The 18448-nt window shown below is 39.1% G+C and overlaps 2 long non-coding RNA genes across 4 annotated transcripts; both read left to right on the top strand.

Annotated features, from left to right (window-relative positions):
• Positions 1–8372: 8372 nt before the first annotated feature.
• LOC149231564 (uncharacterized) lies at positions 8373–9445 on the top strand. 3 transcript variants are annotated; one of them, XR_016247452.1, is made up of 4 exons: positions 8373–8397; positions 8970–9038; positions 9187–9224; positions 9389–9445. It is a non-coding gene; the product is annotated as an uncharacterized LOC149231564 (long non-coding RNA). The 3 variants fall into 3 exon arrangements; XR_016247451.1 differs by lacking the exon at positions 8373–8397 and adding an exon at positions 8398–8480; XR_016247450.1 differs by lacking the exon at positions 8373–8397 and adding an exon at positions 8487–8672.
• LOC149231563 (uncharacterized) lies at positions 9435–10070 on the top strand. Its single transcript, XR_016247453.1, has 3 exons — positions 9435–9455; positions 9576–9728; positions 9868–10070. It is a non-coding gene; the product is annotated as an uncharacterized LOC149231563 (long non-coding RNA).
• Positions 10071–18448: the final 8378 nt, after the last annotated feature.

Raw genomic sequence — 18448 nt, 5'->3', positions numbered from 1 at the left:
AGGAATTATGGAAGGCCCGATTGTATTGTCGATAGTGTATAAGCTTGATAGTGTAATTCTTCGAAATTAGCACTATAGTGGTTAATTAAAAGTGTCGACAGTGTATTTCCATTCCTTTGAAACGAAAGCCTCTGCCTGTGTATTTTGTGTTTAAAAACACATTTTCCTCGTTTGAAACCAACGATAGTGTATTACTGTAATTCCTAGGGAATTATAGTCCCGGTAGAGGATAAGGGGCTCTGTGTAATAAGAAGCGTCGATAACAAGGGTGGGGGTGATTATAAAGGGAATAATGGTTATATGAAAGAGGAAATAGTTATAACAGTCAATCTAGGGATAGATGACTAATATCCAAAGAAAGGGAGAAGGAGAAATCCAGTCTGCATTAGAAGAAATTATATTAGGTCTCAACCGCTTGTCCATATCGCCTGCACCTAGGCCACCGCTTTTGTTGTGTTTTATTGAGTTGGCAAAAGGTTAACCATGTTTGTCCATGGGGTAAGTGGCGAAGCCAAAATAACCCGCACAACGATTCAATACTCCTTGAAAGACCAAGGCCCTGTGTTGTCAATGAGCCAAAACAGAGAAGTTGGAGTTCTACCAGTGTGTCTCCAACTGTTGTAGCGAGTGCAACACCCTCCAAAATTTTGGCCCACATCCAATTTTGGAGCCTCCTTTGAGAGTTTAACTTGATGTTTTCACACACTCAGGTTCACCCCGTGAGCTCATGTGAGTCTTCGTGCCCACCTTGCTTGATCATTCAAACGACAACTTTTGCATGTTGGTAACAATGTCACGCTTTCGACCATGTTCTGGTCATTCACAAGGTCCCCCCTTCGTGCATACATGTTGTGCTCGCTATGTAAACATCTGTCGTGCTCACACATGGAGTCGTATACACTTTCGCGCAAGTGTCACCGTGGTCATCAAACGATCGATCACAAGCATCGCGCTTGTCGACTTGCACCATCGGTCGGTCATGTTGAGCATGTGTGTCTGGATGGTTTGACTCGTCTCGTCGTCAATTCATTTAAGTGTGTGTTTGCAAGTTCACGTATGCACCTTTTCACTCGCTCACAAAATTAGTAATTTTACTAAAGTTTTGACGACTAGATCACCCTCTAATAGTTGGACCTTCCCCCCGCCATCGACTCGATCGACTATCACCTAGAACAACGTAGAAGCACCAAGAAATTCATTTCAAGTTGCGCTGCCCACATGCTGATCAATCAACCCTCCTGCTGGCCAACCATAGAGTTTGACCCGACAGTCATCGCCGGACTGACTCCCCTAAAAAATTGTGCAGAGACTGCAGACCTTGCCCACTCCGCTGATTGAGAAAATTGTGTAGACAGGCCGGATAGTGACCCAATTCCCGTCCCTGTCTCCCTCAAAAAATTGCGCAGTTTTTCCAGCCAGCCCACGAGTAAGTTGGCCAGCTTCTCACCCGAAAGACTATGCAGATTTCATGAGCAAGCACTCTGCTACCCAGCAGTCCGCTTAACCCAGAGACTAAGCGGAGGTGATCAGTAGGCCAGCCTCCTAGCATCAGCACAATTTTTTCTGCCAAGGTCTGAGCAGCCAGCTGCCAGTTCCCTCCAGGAATTGTGCAGTTTTGGCCACCAGGTTCCCACTTCCCGGTCCTTCCAAAAATTGCGCAGATTTTGTTTGCCCATCCTTCCCGCATCTCGGACTGCTACTTCCAAAAATTGTGCAGATTTTTCCTCCAGCCAAGCCATACCCTGTGGACAGTCATTTTCGATTTGAATTGCTCGTCACCATCTCCTAGTGACTTCTGCGCAGTTTTCACTAACAGTGTCTGGAGCTTCCATCCCAGCTCGAAGCTTGCCTCATGCAGTTTCATGACCTTTTCTTCTCTCCTGGTCACCTGCATCCAAAATGATCATGCATCATGGTAGACTAGGAGGTTTATGGATTTGATGTCATCTCGTCATGAGTAACTGCAGATACGGGTACATAAAAAGACATGGCGCAACGACGGATAGGATGAAGAAAGGGAGTACATGCAGAAGGACATGTTCGTCAATGGAAGAACAACTGATGCATGCAAAGAGATGTGCTCGCGAACGGGCGATCACGCAAATATGTGTTCGCGGACAGACGGACAGACGAGCGAACATGCGAAGATGTCTTCGTGGATGGACAGGCAGATGAACATGCACTTTTCGTGAACAAACAAACCTATCAAGCATGCCATAATACAAGTGAGGAGCAATGTGAGAATGTAATATCAAGTGAACCCAACGACCATCGAAGACTCTACGCACTTTTCCATGCGGAGGTGAAGTTGTAACACACCATTGCGATGTCCATTACCCAGCAACACTTCAACTCGACATGCACACCACCAGCAACACGAATGTACTAACACTATCATGTCGAGTGTTGTCATGAGTCATGTCGTCCACATCTCCACTATGCGCCATATTGTCAATTAATGTAATGTAGCATGAAAGTCCAAGAGACCCACTTTTCATATGAAGAATCATGTAAAGTTGAAAGGCCATGGAAGTCAAACAGTCTTGAGGGAAGTTGAACAACCACAAGGTTGAGTTTCACCCTTGGCTATAAATACGCCCTCATTTTTACATGCAAGGGACTTTTTAACCTTGGCTCCTCCCACAGAGCCTTGAGAGTCTGTAATATTTTCTTTGAGGAGTAAGTAGTGGCTCCAATGTCTTGCCCACAGGGTTAGTGATGTATGGTGTATCGATCCGTCTTAAAACTTTCGCTTAATTCATAAGCCTGCTAACAGGCCAACATGTTTTCACACGTGTTGTAACTGTTTGTAAGATTCGTCTTGAACACTTGTAACACATGTTGCTTTAACCTGTGTTTAACACTTGGATTCATTTAATTGTTCTAATACATATATATTAATGAAAATGTGTTTCATATGCTGTTAACATTGTCCTGCCCGTGTTGGTAACCTCCAGGACATGAGACAGAACCTTTCATGTAAACTTGCTATAACGACTGTCTCACTCGCGTGGACTGCCCACTGCGTGTTGTACGTGTTATCTTCTCTTATGTGTTGTGACTACCGCATCCGTGTGGATTCCTCCTCCAGAAGTTGTGCACGTCCAATTGTGTTGTGTGTTCTTGACAGAGTTGGGTCTCCTCCCATCCGACTTGGGACTCACTCCCACCCTTCCTCTTTTTGGTGAAAGAAATTTGACGCAAGTAACGCTATCAATCACGAGACACGCGAACCTCACTACTCGAAGACAAAGCAAACTACTTTCTTGTGCTAATAAGCAAGAGCTAAAGAAAACATTTAAGATAATGGCAATTGGGCCATCATACCAGATGAGACTCCCACACCAAACGGTGTGAGGTCTAGTTGGGACATCACATTGGGGTGATCCCCTGAATATTGGGGGTCCAACACCATCAACAAATACGATGGGCTTTTCATGAAGAATACCATGCCTAATCATCACAATTGATATTCTATTGGTTTTGACCTCGTCCTTTATTAGCGACAATTAAATGGGCTTCTCATCATCTTCATGAAGTTCATATCAGCTTCAACCTCTCTTCATGATCTTGTTCTCCCAACGAGATTGGCTTACTCTCATCCATCCTATTAATCAAGATTTCCTTTGACTCAGGATAAAAGTAAAGGAGATAAAGACCTTATCTGTCAGACGAAGTTTTAGGTCGTTCTGCTTCTCGTGCACGACCACCTTCTGGAAAACAAGGTAACCATGAACCTGACCCTTGCAGTTATCCTAGTTATCAGATATGCTGATGGATCTTCCCTCATGCACAACTATCCAAACTCAATTTGTAGAAATCATATAAAAATAAAAATCAATCCACATGGAACCCCAGAACCTGCTGTCACGACTCTTCTTTGCTCAATTGCAGTTATCTAACTAGGTTAAAGTGAATGTTCCCTTCAATCATTTCTTCGTCCTCTTATCCCTTCAATATTAATTTCGGTCATCTCAAATTATGAGAAAGAGACCTGGAACTTGAATTCGTCTATTGGGTATACACATAAATGTAAGGTGAGGAAAATCACTTTTGATCCTCAGTAACAGATAGATCTGAAACCTCAAAGGATTTTTCAAGTGAGCCTGTCTAAGATTGTACTTAATCATAAAACTACAAGCAATCCAGGTGCCTGATTCAACCGATTTTTGAGAAGACATATTGTCGTCACACTAGTGGACAAGATTCATTATTGCCCAACAAAAAAATATTGCCAAGTGTTCAACCCAACATGGAAACACCATTTTCTTGAAATCCATCAATGCTCTTGAGGTTTTCAGAGTCTCCAAATTGATATGTGAGCTCTAATATTGTGTTGTTGCAGTGGTTTTGATCTTATCTCCTGTCCATTGTGCGAGCTTGTTGGAGGGATCCAACTGTTTTAGAAACCCTTGGAGCAGAGTTTTCCTCTGAAAAATGAAAACAAAATGCGAAAGTGAAGCTCACCATCTAGAGAGCATTATATGGATCTTCCCTCGTGCACAACTATCCAAATTCGGTTAGTAGAAATCATATAAAATTACAAATCGATCCACATGGCGCCCCAGAACCTGTGATCTCGACTCTTCTTTGCTCAAACACAATGATCTAATTGGGTTGAAGTGAATGGTCCCTTCAAACATTTCTTCATCCTCTTATCCCTTCAATATTAACTTTGGTCATTGCAAACACTGAGAAAGAGACCTGGAACATGAATTCGTCTACTGGGTATACACATAAAGGTAGGGCGAGGAAAGTCACTTTTGATCCTCAGTAACAAATAGATCTGAAACCGCAAAGGATTGTTCAGTTGACCCTGTCTAAGATCGAACTCAATCATGAAACTCCAAGCGATCAAAATGATCGATTCATCCGATTTATGAGAAGACTTCTTACCGTCACACCAGTGGACAAGATTCATTATTGCCCAACAATTTTTTTTGCCAAGCATTCGACCCAACCTGTAGACACCATTTTTTTGAAATCCATCAATGCTCTTGAGATTTTCAAAGTCTCCAAATTGATATGTGAGCTCCGATATGGTGTTGTTGAAGTCGTTTTGATCTTATCTCCTGTCCATTGCGTGAGCTTGTTGGCGGGATCCAACTGTCTCTTGTCCATTGCGTGAGCTTGTTGGCAAGATCCAACTGTGTCGGAAACTTAGGAGTAGAGTTTTCCTCTGCAAAATGAAAATGCGAAAGTGAAGCTCGGAAACCTAGGAGCAGAGTTTTCCCATTCGTTCTTGTAGGCGTCGAATTCGATGGCTAGCTGATTGGTTGCGTTTCCATCTGTTAATTGATCAAATAGGCCCAGATACGATCGGTAACTTTCCGGAGAAGAGGGTTTGTCGTTTGGCACTATGATGAAGACCATACCGTCTGCATTGAAATTCTTCACCCCGTCGGGGATTGTGAGATTGTGATATTTTCGACGAACATCGTGAAGGTTGTCGTAAATGTCGCCGGCCAGACGGTGATGGGTTCATCGTAAATAACCCTTCCAATGCAATTATACAACTGAGAATATTGATTCGCAGCAGCAGCTGATTTAGTGTTCGGCGATAGAGTTAGATCGATGTAACCAGCTGAAGAACTATAGGAAGCATTTCCCAAGTATTTCAACTGCTTCTTGTTGTTGTCGCCGAATGAAGGGAAATACAAATTTGTAGAATTTCCACTGGAGTACTGTGCGAGGCAAACGATAGCGAGTACCCGAAAGAGGAACGTTAAGGCATACAGCTCCTCTTTGGCACCTCCCATGATAATTAGACCAAAAACTGGAGCAACAATTGAGAAATTAATAGCCGGGTATTGTTCACAAAATCAGCACTGATGTCCACCGCCATCGATTGAATCATCGAAAATGGAACCCCAGTAAATCTATCCACAAACAATCAGCAAACTCAAGGGAGTTGTGCAGTTATGTATCCAATGTCAAAGCACGAGGGATATAATTAATATATTTCTTCGAAAGCTCTGAAAACTTGAACAGCTGCCCGAATTTCTGACTAAAATTTACTGGAAAAAAAAACAACAGAAATTGACCTAGCAGAAATTATTTAGTTATATCAATCCAGGAAAATGTGGCTTCCAATAAATCAGGACAAATCTGAAAATGGCAATCACCTGCCCACCCACTTTAGCCTCTGGATATCATCGAATCACATGACACCAAACAGGAATCTGCCACATGGTAAACAAAGAACAATGAATGGTAGGGAGGGAGCATGCCTGGAGTCAACCCTAATCCATTATCATAAGCCCCTATGTTGTGGAAATCCAATATCGCGAAATTATGGCAATTTCGGTTTTTTCCCAAACAACTCCCTGTCGCCGCGCACGGCTCTTCCGTTAACTCTCGGCCAACCATTCATAATAATATCTAGAAATGATTCGTTTATATAAGAATAGTTGCTTTTAGTTTTCTTGATAGAACATGGATTTTATTTATTTAAATTCTGGGTTGCGGGTTGATTTGATGTCACCATTACTTTCGCTGATGGCAACCTGAGAGCAAGATTGTCGTTTGACTACATACAGGAGAGTTGAAAACTTCGCCCTGAATACTAATTCTTAAGGGCAGAGCATAAACTCGAAATGTTTATAAATTAGGTTTGTTTCTGCCTTAAAATTCGGGAGAATTGCTTAAAAATATGCCTGATGTATTACTTTGATAAGCACTGCTGCCTGGTGTTTGTCTCAAGCAGATTATTTTATTGTCAATATAGAGATAGTGTTTAATGTTAATCACACGTAAAATCTCATGCATATGAAAACATGCATATGAAATAATCCATGAAGAAATGTAATGTAATTAGTTTGACTTTGTTTCAAATTTATTAAATAAATAAAAATTAATTTTTAATATTAATATTAATTAATATAAAAATATCATTTCATTGCCTACACCAAATAAAAATTACTATCTACACACAAAAATAAAATGTCATTTCACTATCACACCAAAACTAAAAACAAGAAGTAATTAATTTTTAATAAAATACTAAAATTACAAATTCAAACATCTAAAAAAACATGAAATAAATTTAAATGAGCATAATTTACACTACATAAGGATAACCTTTATTGTGAATAGGAATCTCAAGCTTTTATTTCCTTAATTAATTTTTGATGGGGTCCTTGAATCCGGACATGGAAACAGAGACAAGTTGGGACAGAGGCATAATAAAGAATGGCGTTGTTTATCTAGGGGAGGATTTGTTTGAGCGTTAAAAGTCATTTGAATTTGGGTGAAAGAAAATTAACAAATTTTAAATCATATTTTTAATGGTAAGAATAGATTCAGTGCTAATAAAAATATCTAAAATTTTGAAATTTAATAACTTAACTTAGATTTACAAAAACTTCTATTAAAATTTATCAAAATATTACCAAAATTTTCATAATTTTCAACCGGAAAAAACAAATAAACTAACACCACTATATCAAGTTAATAACTTTGAGTGAAAATAAAAATACACACGTTTGTCCACAAATAATGTGCACACATTTGCCCCCACAAAAATACTGCAAGACCCTCGCTTTTCACACAGTACGAAAATATCACCAAAGAGGATGAGATAAATATTCTAACTTGTCACTTTTGAACACAGACCGCTATCTCCCATGATCATAGCTTTGAGAGCAAATAGAAATGCACACATTTCTCCACTAATAATATTAAAAGATTTAACTTTTGGCCACGTACAAAAGTAACACAATGTTATCATATACAATTTATAGCTTTTTATTTTTGGTAAAATGGAAAAGATTTCAATTTCTTATTAGTCTCTGGGTGGGACTCTTAGCAATGGATCGTGGTTGACTGCCTATTAATCTCTTGTTTAACCAAAAAAATATTACTATACATCACAACTTTAACCAAAGTTTTCATATTACAAAATAATATAAAATTTATTATGTAATTTTTGATTGGACAATAAAGTTGGGGTCTTATTGTGCGCTTCGCAAATTTCAAGACATGTTTTCAAAAAAAATATGATGTAAAAAATGCTTTTATCCAAAGTTTTCGTTTTGACGTCTTATTGCCGAGGTGCGAATTATACTCATCCACAAAAATGTTTTATCCAAAGTTTGAAAGTCGTTTACCTATTTATTCAAAGTTTGGAACTGCAGAGGTGTTTTAACCAATGGCTGAAAAAAGCATCCACCTTTTTATCCAACGTTTCAATCTATCCCTAGTTTTACAAATGATCTTTAATCTCACAATATAAATTTTCCAAAATCATATATTATGTTTTACTTTTTTGCCATCTGTGTTTTTGCATGAATAGACGCCCACCTGTGGTAACACATTGACATACGTGTTCACCAGGCACCCACCTGTGGCTTGCAGCAGATATTAAATAATATTAGGGAACCACTCCAACCCTGCGCTGTAACATACGTGTTCACCATGCACCCACCTGTGGCTTGCAGCAGATATTAAATAACATTAGGGAACCACTCCAACCCTGAGCTGTAAGTGGTGACTGTTTGTGCGTTATTTGAGTTATCAACAAATCTAAATATGTACGTTGCCGTCCGTTCAATTCGTATCAGAGCCAGGAAAGATAAGAGCCGAACTGAGCTAGTTGTTCAATTTATATCCAAAGTTTTCACACATGAAAAGTTTTTGTGTTAATCGTCCCTTTTAACATATGTTAAGTCTAGGTAAATTGTTTGTTCAATATTCTGCTCCTTTTTCTGTGTCTGTGTTTTTGGGTGGTGTGATGTATGGTACCCAGGCCATGGCTAAGAACCTTCACACCTCTGTGTCACCTCTATGTTTTCTCTTTGTTGTGAGGGATTTAAAGTTTTTTCGGTATTGGTACGAAAACCTGGTTCGTTTTCTCTTTATTGTGAGGGATTGAAAGTTTTTTCGGTATTGGTACGAAAACCTGGTATGAAAACCATCTGTATGTTTTATAGTTAATATAATATAAAAATTGCCTTCCTACATTTACACAGGAATGGAACAAAATGGAAGGGTAAGGTTGCACCTCACGGGTCTTTGTTTTTGGGTTGGTGTGATTTAAGGTAATCCGGCCATGGCCAGGCTAGTAGCCTTTGCAACTCTCTTTTCTCTTTGATATGAGTAATTGGAAGTTTTCTTGGTATTGGTATGGAAGTCATTCTGTTTTTTATTTAACATAATATTAAAATTCTTCTTCCCTCATTTGCATAGGAACAGAGCAAAACAGAAGTGGAAGGCGCATTAATTGGGTTTGTGTTTTTGGGTGTTTTCTCCGCTGGTCTTGTTTTCATCTTGGGAATTTTCAATGAAAACTATATCCTAGCCTTCATCTTGGGAATTTTCAATGAAAACTATAAGACAATCCTAGCCTTACATTTGGAGAACCCTAAATCTAACACCTGTCACTCATTAGGGTTGGCTTGGTAACTCATTTCACGGAATAGGCTCCAGATGGCTAACATGCTCCGTCTCGTACGTAGGTGAAAACTTCACATAAAGCAGGGTTTGCCATTGACCGATAAGATAATACTATAGCCCTTTTCTTAATGTCTTATGTTTTTTGACTTGTTAATATATTTATCTGTATCAATGTGCTGCAGACACCGTGGTTCTCTGTCAAATCCTTTTAAGCATAGGTTTAAACGGTTTGCAGGGAATTTAGTAAAGAGTACATGACACACGTGAAGACGACGAAGAATAAGGACGTGAAATGTACAGAGCGGTGGATGGTACATCCATTCATCTCATTTTAGGTATGCTACTTACCGATTCCTCTTTCCCTCGAAAAGGAGAAAACATTCTAATTTAATTTTTCATAGTCTCTGCAGATTCATATTCTGTAGGCACGCATTGTTTGCACTCATGATTTTCTTTTGTATTTTGTGTATGCAGAGCACAAGAGTCGGCAGGGATAAAATCCGTGTTGCCATTATGAGAGGAGGTGAAGATATGTATTTGTTTTTCAATTTATATATATTCAGATATGTGAGGAGGTGAAGATATGTATTTGTTTTTCAATTTATATATATTCAGATATGTTTTATCAAATAAATTTGTACAGTGAAAAGCCGCGTACTAGATAATGGCTATCAATGCGTGTGTTTATGTATCTTTTTAATCCTGCATTTAAATGACTTATGTATTGATTGGTGTATGTTACATCCATTCATCTCATTCTTTCTTTTAGGTATGATACTTCCAGATTCTTCTCTCCTCAGACACCTTTTAGCCTCGAAAAGGAGAAAACAATCTAATTTGATTTCTCCGAGTCTCTGCAGGTACATATTCTGCAAGCATGCTTGTATGCCCTCATGATTTTATTTTGTATTTTGTGGCTGTATGGAGAGCAGAAGAGTCGTTAGAGATAAATTTTGTGTTGCCCATCACTGAAACTGTTACCGACTAAACACCACATTCACCAACCCGTCAATGGTAGGACTTGTTATATGGTGGCAGAGACATTTTATTTAACGTGTAGTGTGCATATATTGGGGGGTGGGGATGGTGGTTAACCCCTGACCCCGATCGACGAACCATGGTTAGTGGCTAACCACAGCCCCAAAAACTATTAATGTTAACCATTACCACCGCATATGAGCATTTCGCGGTGGTTACCATAACCACCGCCTCTGTGGTAGTAACCATAACCCCAACTACCGACACCTAGCCTGTGAACATGGATTTACCGTGACATTAACTCTGCTAACCATACCTTAACCACCGTGCCTAACATCACGCCATTCACTTGTGAGCACCTTAATTTCTAGCCTCTTAACTACGCTCGAAACGGCCAGCTCCTAACCACTAGCCCAACCTCTGCGGAAACCGCCCATGTGACGTCATTCCTAAATCATCGACTTAACTGCTAGGGGAGGGGGGCCAACCCCTGGGCTTATGGTGCCATGTGACAAAGATTTATGTGATGACATGCATTCTTTATCAATTTATGGATGTCCATGCACAAATTTATTTAAAACACCAGCAACAGATTTTAGTTTTTTGTATCTCTTATAATTAATTTATCTATAAGATTTCACAAATTTTATCATCACAATTTAGTAAGAGTAAGATGTTAATTTTTTAATTCTTAATTTGAAATTGATATATATTATTCAAAAGTGATATCAATATCACTATGATTAAATTATTTCATTATTTTTTAAAATAAAATATTTTTTTATCAATTTTAATATCGAAATATAATAGGATATAAAATAATTTTAGGATTAAAAGTAGACAATTTTTTTAGTTAAAATAATATAACAATTTGTTGCTCATTATAAAAGGAATTTGTAATTACTTTCTTATTTAAAAACATGGAGTTTTGTGATCGGTAACTGTTTTAGTGGTGTCTAGATCGCAGCCATCGGTTGCGGATTCTGATATGAAAACTGTATTGAATTGAACTGTTTTAGTGGTGTCTAGATCGCAGCCATCCGTTGCGGATTCTGGTATGAAAACTGTGCAGTGTATTTCTTTTACTATTTACCTTCAATGCTATGATGACTAATGCTTTTTTAACTGTACTTGAATTTTGTGCTGTCACTACATTTGGAAATTGTGTGGTGTAATATCCAGATGTCAAGCAATATTCCACCATCTTGGTGTGACGGGGAGTTGTCTATAATGCGACTTTTTGAGATTCCGGTGACGGAATCCGGCGGAAGAAATTGAGCTGAAATCATGATTTGTTGCAGTTAAAATGGTTTTTTAACTGCATATTCGGATTCAGCACCCTGAAAAACCCCTGGGACAGTTTCATTGTGCAGAAATTAGTTATCAAACTTGGATTTCCATAAATCACTGCCGGATTTTCACCGGAAAAAATCGCCGGAAAGGCTTTCAAAAAGTCGCGTTAAAGACTACGGCGGTGTGACGGTTAAGTAATATTGCATGTACTTGGTGGCCTGATGTGTATAAAAGCTTAAAGGCAAAGTGGCAATTTAGCTTTAAATTTTATAAAAATTTATCTGAATCATTAAAACTGTAAACATAAAATATTAATATTATATATTATAGTGGCAATATGGTTTTAAATTTTACAAAAATTTATCTGAATCATGAAAATTGTAAACATAAAATATTAATATTATATATTCTCAATCCAGTGCTTTTGTGTTAAGCAATAAGCAAATATTTATATATTTATGTTTTTATATATATAAGGGAATTACCAAATCCATTCTATTATTTTAAACATTCTGAATATCTCTAAAATACATAAAATACATGAAATAACGCAGAAAATTCACTTCATTCTAGCAAAGAAAATTCACTTCATTCTAGCAATATTGCGGTCAAATTCACTTCATTGTCGAATTAGTAGCTAGCTTATTCACTTCATTGTCAAATTAGTAGCGAGCTTTGCTGATTGTGGCAAGTTTCTCAACCCCGGCAGGGACTACCGCTACGACAGTAGCTCCCTTGTTAGCTTTTGTTTGCTTTCGCTAAGGACTGTAGCTTTCACACTCCCATTAAAGTTATCTGACTATTAATTTGCATGAATTTTATCTGCATAACAAAATTTTGGATTTTATTTTTATTTACCATTTTTTTAAATTATTCAAATAATTTTATAATTTTTAAAAAATTAATTTCTCATTTTTTAAGTGGCTTAGAGTATTTTGATGAAACATAATAAAGCTGGTGAGTCTATTTTTATTTTCATATTTGTTAGTGTGTGACAAATTATTTTTAAATAAAAAAAAAATTGTAAATGACCAATATGTTGGTGAGTGCTCTACAATGATATTGAGGTTGTTATGTTTGATATTGCTAGTGCTCTACCCAAGTTTTCTATATAAGTCAGGGAGTTTCTATATAAGTCAGGGAGTGGGGGCACACTAACACTGTTATGTTTGATATTGTTAATGTTCTATTCAGGTCTTTTATATAAGTTGACTAGGGGGCATCTGTTGTTGTGGTTAGCTATTGAAGTAAATAGTGGACAATTTATATTGGGTTACATTAATAATGTTATTTCTAATGTTCCAATAAAAGTATTTGATATTATTCTTATTCATTATGAATTTTTATTCTCATTTTAAAAATAATCAATTTTTATTAAAGACAAAATACATTTCAACATTATATTAAACCTTTATTTTCCAGAAAAACAATTACAAAAATACAATTTTAAATTGAAGAATAACATTCTAAATATTTAGTTTAAAGTAGTGTGTACCACCTTGAAATGGATGACAAATCAAGATCAATGAAAATATTACTCTTTGTGCTTCGAGAGAGAAGATGGCATAGTGATATAGGAATTCATGACATCACCAACAATAATGACAATGAATTTTTCGTCCTTATCACGTGAACAAATATTAGTAGGCAAGATGACTGGAATGGGATTGAGTCAAAATGAGAGAAGGCGTGTTGGCAAGTAACATGGAGGAACATAGAAAAAAAAAAGATGTAATGGAGTAAAGGTGATATCAAGAGTTAGCATGGGTGGTTTAGCCAAACCTCAAAACAATCAAATGACGCAATATTGGGTGCTGGGACGAAATGATTTTGCTTGACATATTTACATTTTGATATCAAATGAGATGACACCACATAATAAACAGTGGTGTGTGCCAACTATAACATACACCCTACTATCCATAGCCCCTAGTGAGGGTAGAAGGAGGCAGTTACTTTGACGATCGGACCTCCAAGGTCTAGTTATGGAAATGGGGGCTAAAATTTTCAAAATTTTTCAACATCCTTAGAACTTAAAATGGATGACATCGTTGCATTCAACTCATCGAAATTTTTCCAATGATGTAAAACTTGCCTCAATCCAACTCTCAAATCAAAAGATATGGTCGATTAAATATTGGCCCATCAAATAGTGTCATGTCACTTTGGCCTATCATGTGACACCTATATGGCCACCATGTGGCATCTATGTCATTTCCACATGGTACTTGTTGACCCATTCATGACCAGTGTTGTGTTATATCAACTACTAACCCATTCGTGTCGTGTTATGACTTTCCACAACCATAGCTCATAACACACCCATCTATATATATATATATATATATATATATATATATATATATATATATATATATTTACGAACTTTGATTCCATACGAGCCACCCTTTCCAGCTCACCTTGAAGATAAAATCTTGCGAATTTCCTTTATAGTCCCTTGTCGAAGTAGTCGGGGAAGGATGGTTAGGGCTACATGGAGCTTGCCACATCCTTCCACCATGTCAAATTTCCAGGAGAGCACTCAACCCATGTTTTGTCACCCTCATGGACCCTCCTATGAAAATTCACCCCTTTTCACCAACACGCACATGTGGGCCTAACATGGGTATATAATGTATCAGCTTGATAGTGTAATTCTTTGAAATTAGCACTATAGTGGTTAATTAAAAGAGCTGATAGTGTATTTCCGTTCCTTTGAAATGAAAGCCTCCCCCTGTGTATTTTGCGTTTAAAAACACATTTTCCTTGTTTGAAAGCAACGATAGTGTATTACTGTAATTCCTAGGGAATTATAGTCCCGGTAGAGGAGAAGGGGCTCTATGTAATAAGAAGCACCGATAACAAGGGTGGGGGTGATTATAAAGGGAAGAATGGTTATATGAAAGAGGAAATAGTTATAACAGTCAATCTAGCGATAGATGACTAATATCTCAAGAGAGGGAGAAGGAGAAATCCAGTCTGCATTAGAAGAAATTATATCAAATCTCAGCTGCTTGTCCATATCGCCTACACCCAGGCCACAACTTTTGTTGTGTTTTACTGAGTTGGCAAAAGGTTAACCATGTTTGTCCATGGGGTAAGTGGCGAAGCCGAAGTAACCCGCACAATGATTCAATACTCCTCAAAAGACCAAGGCCCTGTGCTGTCAATGAGCCAAAACAGAGAAGTTGGAGTTCTACCAGTGTGTCTCCAACTATTGTAGCGGGTGCAACACCCTCCAAAATTTTGGCCCGCATCCAATTTTGGAGCCTCCTTTGAGAGTTTAACTTGATGTTTGCACACACTCAGGTTCACCCTGTGAGCTCATGTGAGTCTTCGCACCCACCTTGCTTGATCATTCAAATGACAACTTTTGCATGTTGGTAACAATGTCACGCTTGCGACCATGTTCTGGTCATTCACAAGGTCCCTGCTTCGTGTGTACATGTTGTGCTCGCTATGTAAACATCTGTCGCGCTCACACATGGAGTCGTATACACTTTCGCGCAAGTGTCACCGTGGTCATCAAACGATCGATCACAAGCATCGCGCTTATCGACTTGCACCATCGGTCGGTCATGTTGAGCATGTGTGTCTGGATGGTTTGACTCGTCTCGTCGTCAATTCATGTAAGTGTGTGTTTGCAAGTTCACGTATGCACCTTTTCACTCGCTCACACAATTAGTCATTTTACTGAAGCTTTGACGACCAAATCACCCTCTAACAGCTGGACCCTCCCCCCGCCATCAACTCGATCGACTGTCACCTAGAACAACATAGAAGCACCAAGAAAGTCATTTCAAGTTGCGTTGCCCACAAGCTGATCAATCAACCCTCCTGCTGGCCAACCATAGAGTTTGACCCGACAACCACCCCCGGACTGACTCCCCTAAAAAATTGTGTAGAGACTACAGACCTTTCCCACTCCACTGATTGAGAAAATTGTGTAGACAGGCCAAATAGTGACCCAATTCCCGTCCCTGTCTCCCTCAAAAAATTGCGCAGTTTTTCCAGCCAGCCCACGAGTAAGTTGGCCAGCTGCTCACCCAAAAAACTATGCAGATTTCATGAGCAAGCACTCTGCTACCCAGTAGTCCGCTCAACCCAGAAACTAAGCGGAGGTGATCAGTAGGCCAGCCTCCTAGCATCAGAGCAATTTTTTCTGCCAAGGTCTGAGTAGCCAGCTGCCAGTTCCCTCCAAGAATTGCGCAGTTTTGGCCGCTAGGTTCCCACTTCCCGGTCCTTCCAAAAATTGTGCAGATTTTGTTTGCCCATCCTTCCCACATCTCGGACTGCTACTTCCAAAAATTGCGCAGATTTGTCCTCCAGCCAAGCCATACCCTGTGGACAGTCACTGTCGATTTGAATTGCTCGTCACCATCTCCTAGTGACTTCTTCGCAGTTTTCACTAGCAGTGCTTGGAGCTTCCATCCCAGCTCGAAGCTTGCCTCGTGCAATTTCGTGACCTTTTCTTCTCTCCTGGTCACCTGCATCCAAAATGATCATGCATCATGGTAGACTAGGAGGTTTATGGATTTGATGTCATCTCATCATGAGTAACTGCAGATACCGGTACACAAAAAGACATGGCGCGACGACGGATAGGATGAAGAAAGGGAGTACATGCAGAAGGACATGTTCGTCAACGGAAGAACAACTGATGCATGCAAAGAGATGTGCTCGCGAATGGGCAATCATGCAAATATGTGTTCGCGGACAGACGGACGGATGAGCGAACATCTCAAAATGTGTTCGTGGATGGACAGATAGACAAACATGCACTTTTCGCGAACAAACGAACCTATCAAGCATGCCATAATACAAGCAAGGAGCAACGTGTGAATGTAACATCAAGTGAACCCAATGACCATCGAAGACTCTATGCACTTTTCCATGCGAAGGTGAAGTTGTAACACACCATTGCGATGTCCATTACCCAGCAACACTGCAACTCGACATGCACACCACGAGCAACACGAATGTACCAACACTATCAGGTCGAGTGTTGTCATGAGTCATGTCGTCCACATCTCCACTGTGCGCCATATTTTCAATTAATGTAATGTAGCATGAAAGTCCAAGAGACCCACTTTTCATATGAAGAATCATGTAAAGTTGAAAGGCCATGGAAGTCAAACAGTCATGAGGGAAGTCGAACAACCACAAGGTACAGTTTCACCCTTGGCTATAAATACCCCCTCATTTTTACATGCAAGGGACTTTTTAACCTTGGCTCCTCCGAGAGTCTTGAGAGTCTGTAATATTTTCTTTGAGGAGTAATTAGTGGCTCCAATGTCCTGCCCACAGGGTTAGTGATGTATGGTGTATCGATCCATCTTAAAACTTTCGCTTAATTCATAAGCCTGCTAATAGGCCAACATGTTTTCACACGTGTCGTAACTGTTTGTAAGATTCGTCTTGAACACTTGTAACGGATGTTGCTTTAACCTGTGTTTAACACTTGGATTCATTTAACTGTTCTAATACATATATATTAATGAAAATGTGTTTCATATGCTATTAACGTTGTCCTGCCCGTGTTGGTCACCTCCGGGACATGAGACAGAACCTTTGATGTAAACTTGCTACATCGACCGTCTCACTCGCGCGGACTGCCCACTGAGTGTTGTACGTGTTATCTTCTCTCATGTGTTGTGACTACCGCATCCGTGTGGATTCCTCCTCCGAAAGTTGTGCACGTCCTGTTGTGTTGTGTGTTCTTGACAGAGTTGGGTCTCCTCCCATCCAACTTGGGACTCACTCCCACCATTCCTCTTTTTGGTGAAAGAAATTTGATGCAAGTAACACTATCAATAACGAGACACGCGAACCTCACTACTCGAAGACAAATCAAACTACTCTCTTGTGCTGACAAGCAAGAGCTAAAGAAAACATTTAAGATAATGGAAATTGGGCCATCATACCAAATTAGACTCCCACACCAAACAATGTGAGGTCTAGTTGGGACATCACATTGGGGTGATCCCTTGAATGTTGGGGGTCCAACACCGTCAACAAATACGATGGGTTTTTTCATGAACAATACCATGCCTAATCATCACAATTGATCTTCCATTGGCTTTGACCTCGTCCTTTATTAGCAATAATTAAATGGGCTTCTCATCATCTTCACGATCTTGTTCTCCCAACGAGATTGGCTTACTCTCATCCATCCCATTAATCAAGATTTCCTTTGACTCACGATAAAAGTAAAGGAGATAAAGACCTTATCTGTCGGATGAAGTTTTAGGTCGTTCTGCTTCTCGTGCACAACCACCTTCTGGAAAACAGGGTAACCATCAACCTGACCCTTGCAGTCATCCTAGTTATCAGATATGCCGATGGATCTTCCCTCACGCACAACTATCCAAACTCAATTTGTAGAAATCATATAAAAATAAAAATCAATCCACATGGAACCCCAGAACCTGCTATCACGACTCTTCTTTGCTCAACTACAATTATCTAACTAGGTTAAAGTGAATGTTCCCTTCAAACATTTCTTTGTCCTCTTATCCCTTCAATATTAATTTTGGTCATGTCAAATTATGAGAAAGAGACTTGGAACTTGAATTCGTCTATTGGGTATACACATAAATGTAAGGCAAGGAAAATCACTTTTGATCCTTAGTAACAGATAGATCTGAAACCTCAAAGGATTTTTCCAGTGACCCTGTCTAAGATTGTACTAAATCATAAAACTACAAGCAATCCAGGTGCCTGATTCAACCGATTTCTGAGAAGACATATTGTCGTCACACCAGTGGACAAGATTCATTATTTC

The sequence above is a fragment of the Pinus tabuliformis genome, chromosome J (genome assembly GCF_031772625.1).
Source record: "Pinus tabuliformis cultivar Carrire ecotype Pingquan chromosome J, CPIR1, whole genome shotgun sequence".
Lineage (NCBI taxonomy): Eukaryota > Viridiplantae > Streptophyta > Pinopsida > Pinales > Pinaceae > Pinus > Pinus tabuliformis.
This window is presented reverse-complemented; position numbering and strand designations above follow the sequence as displayed.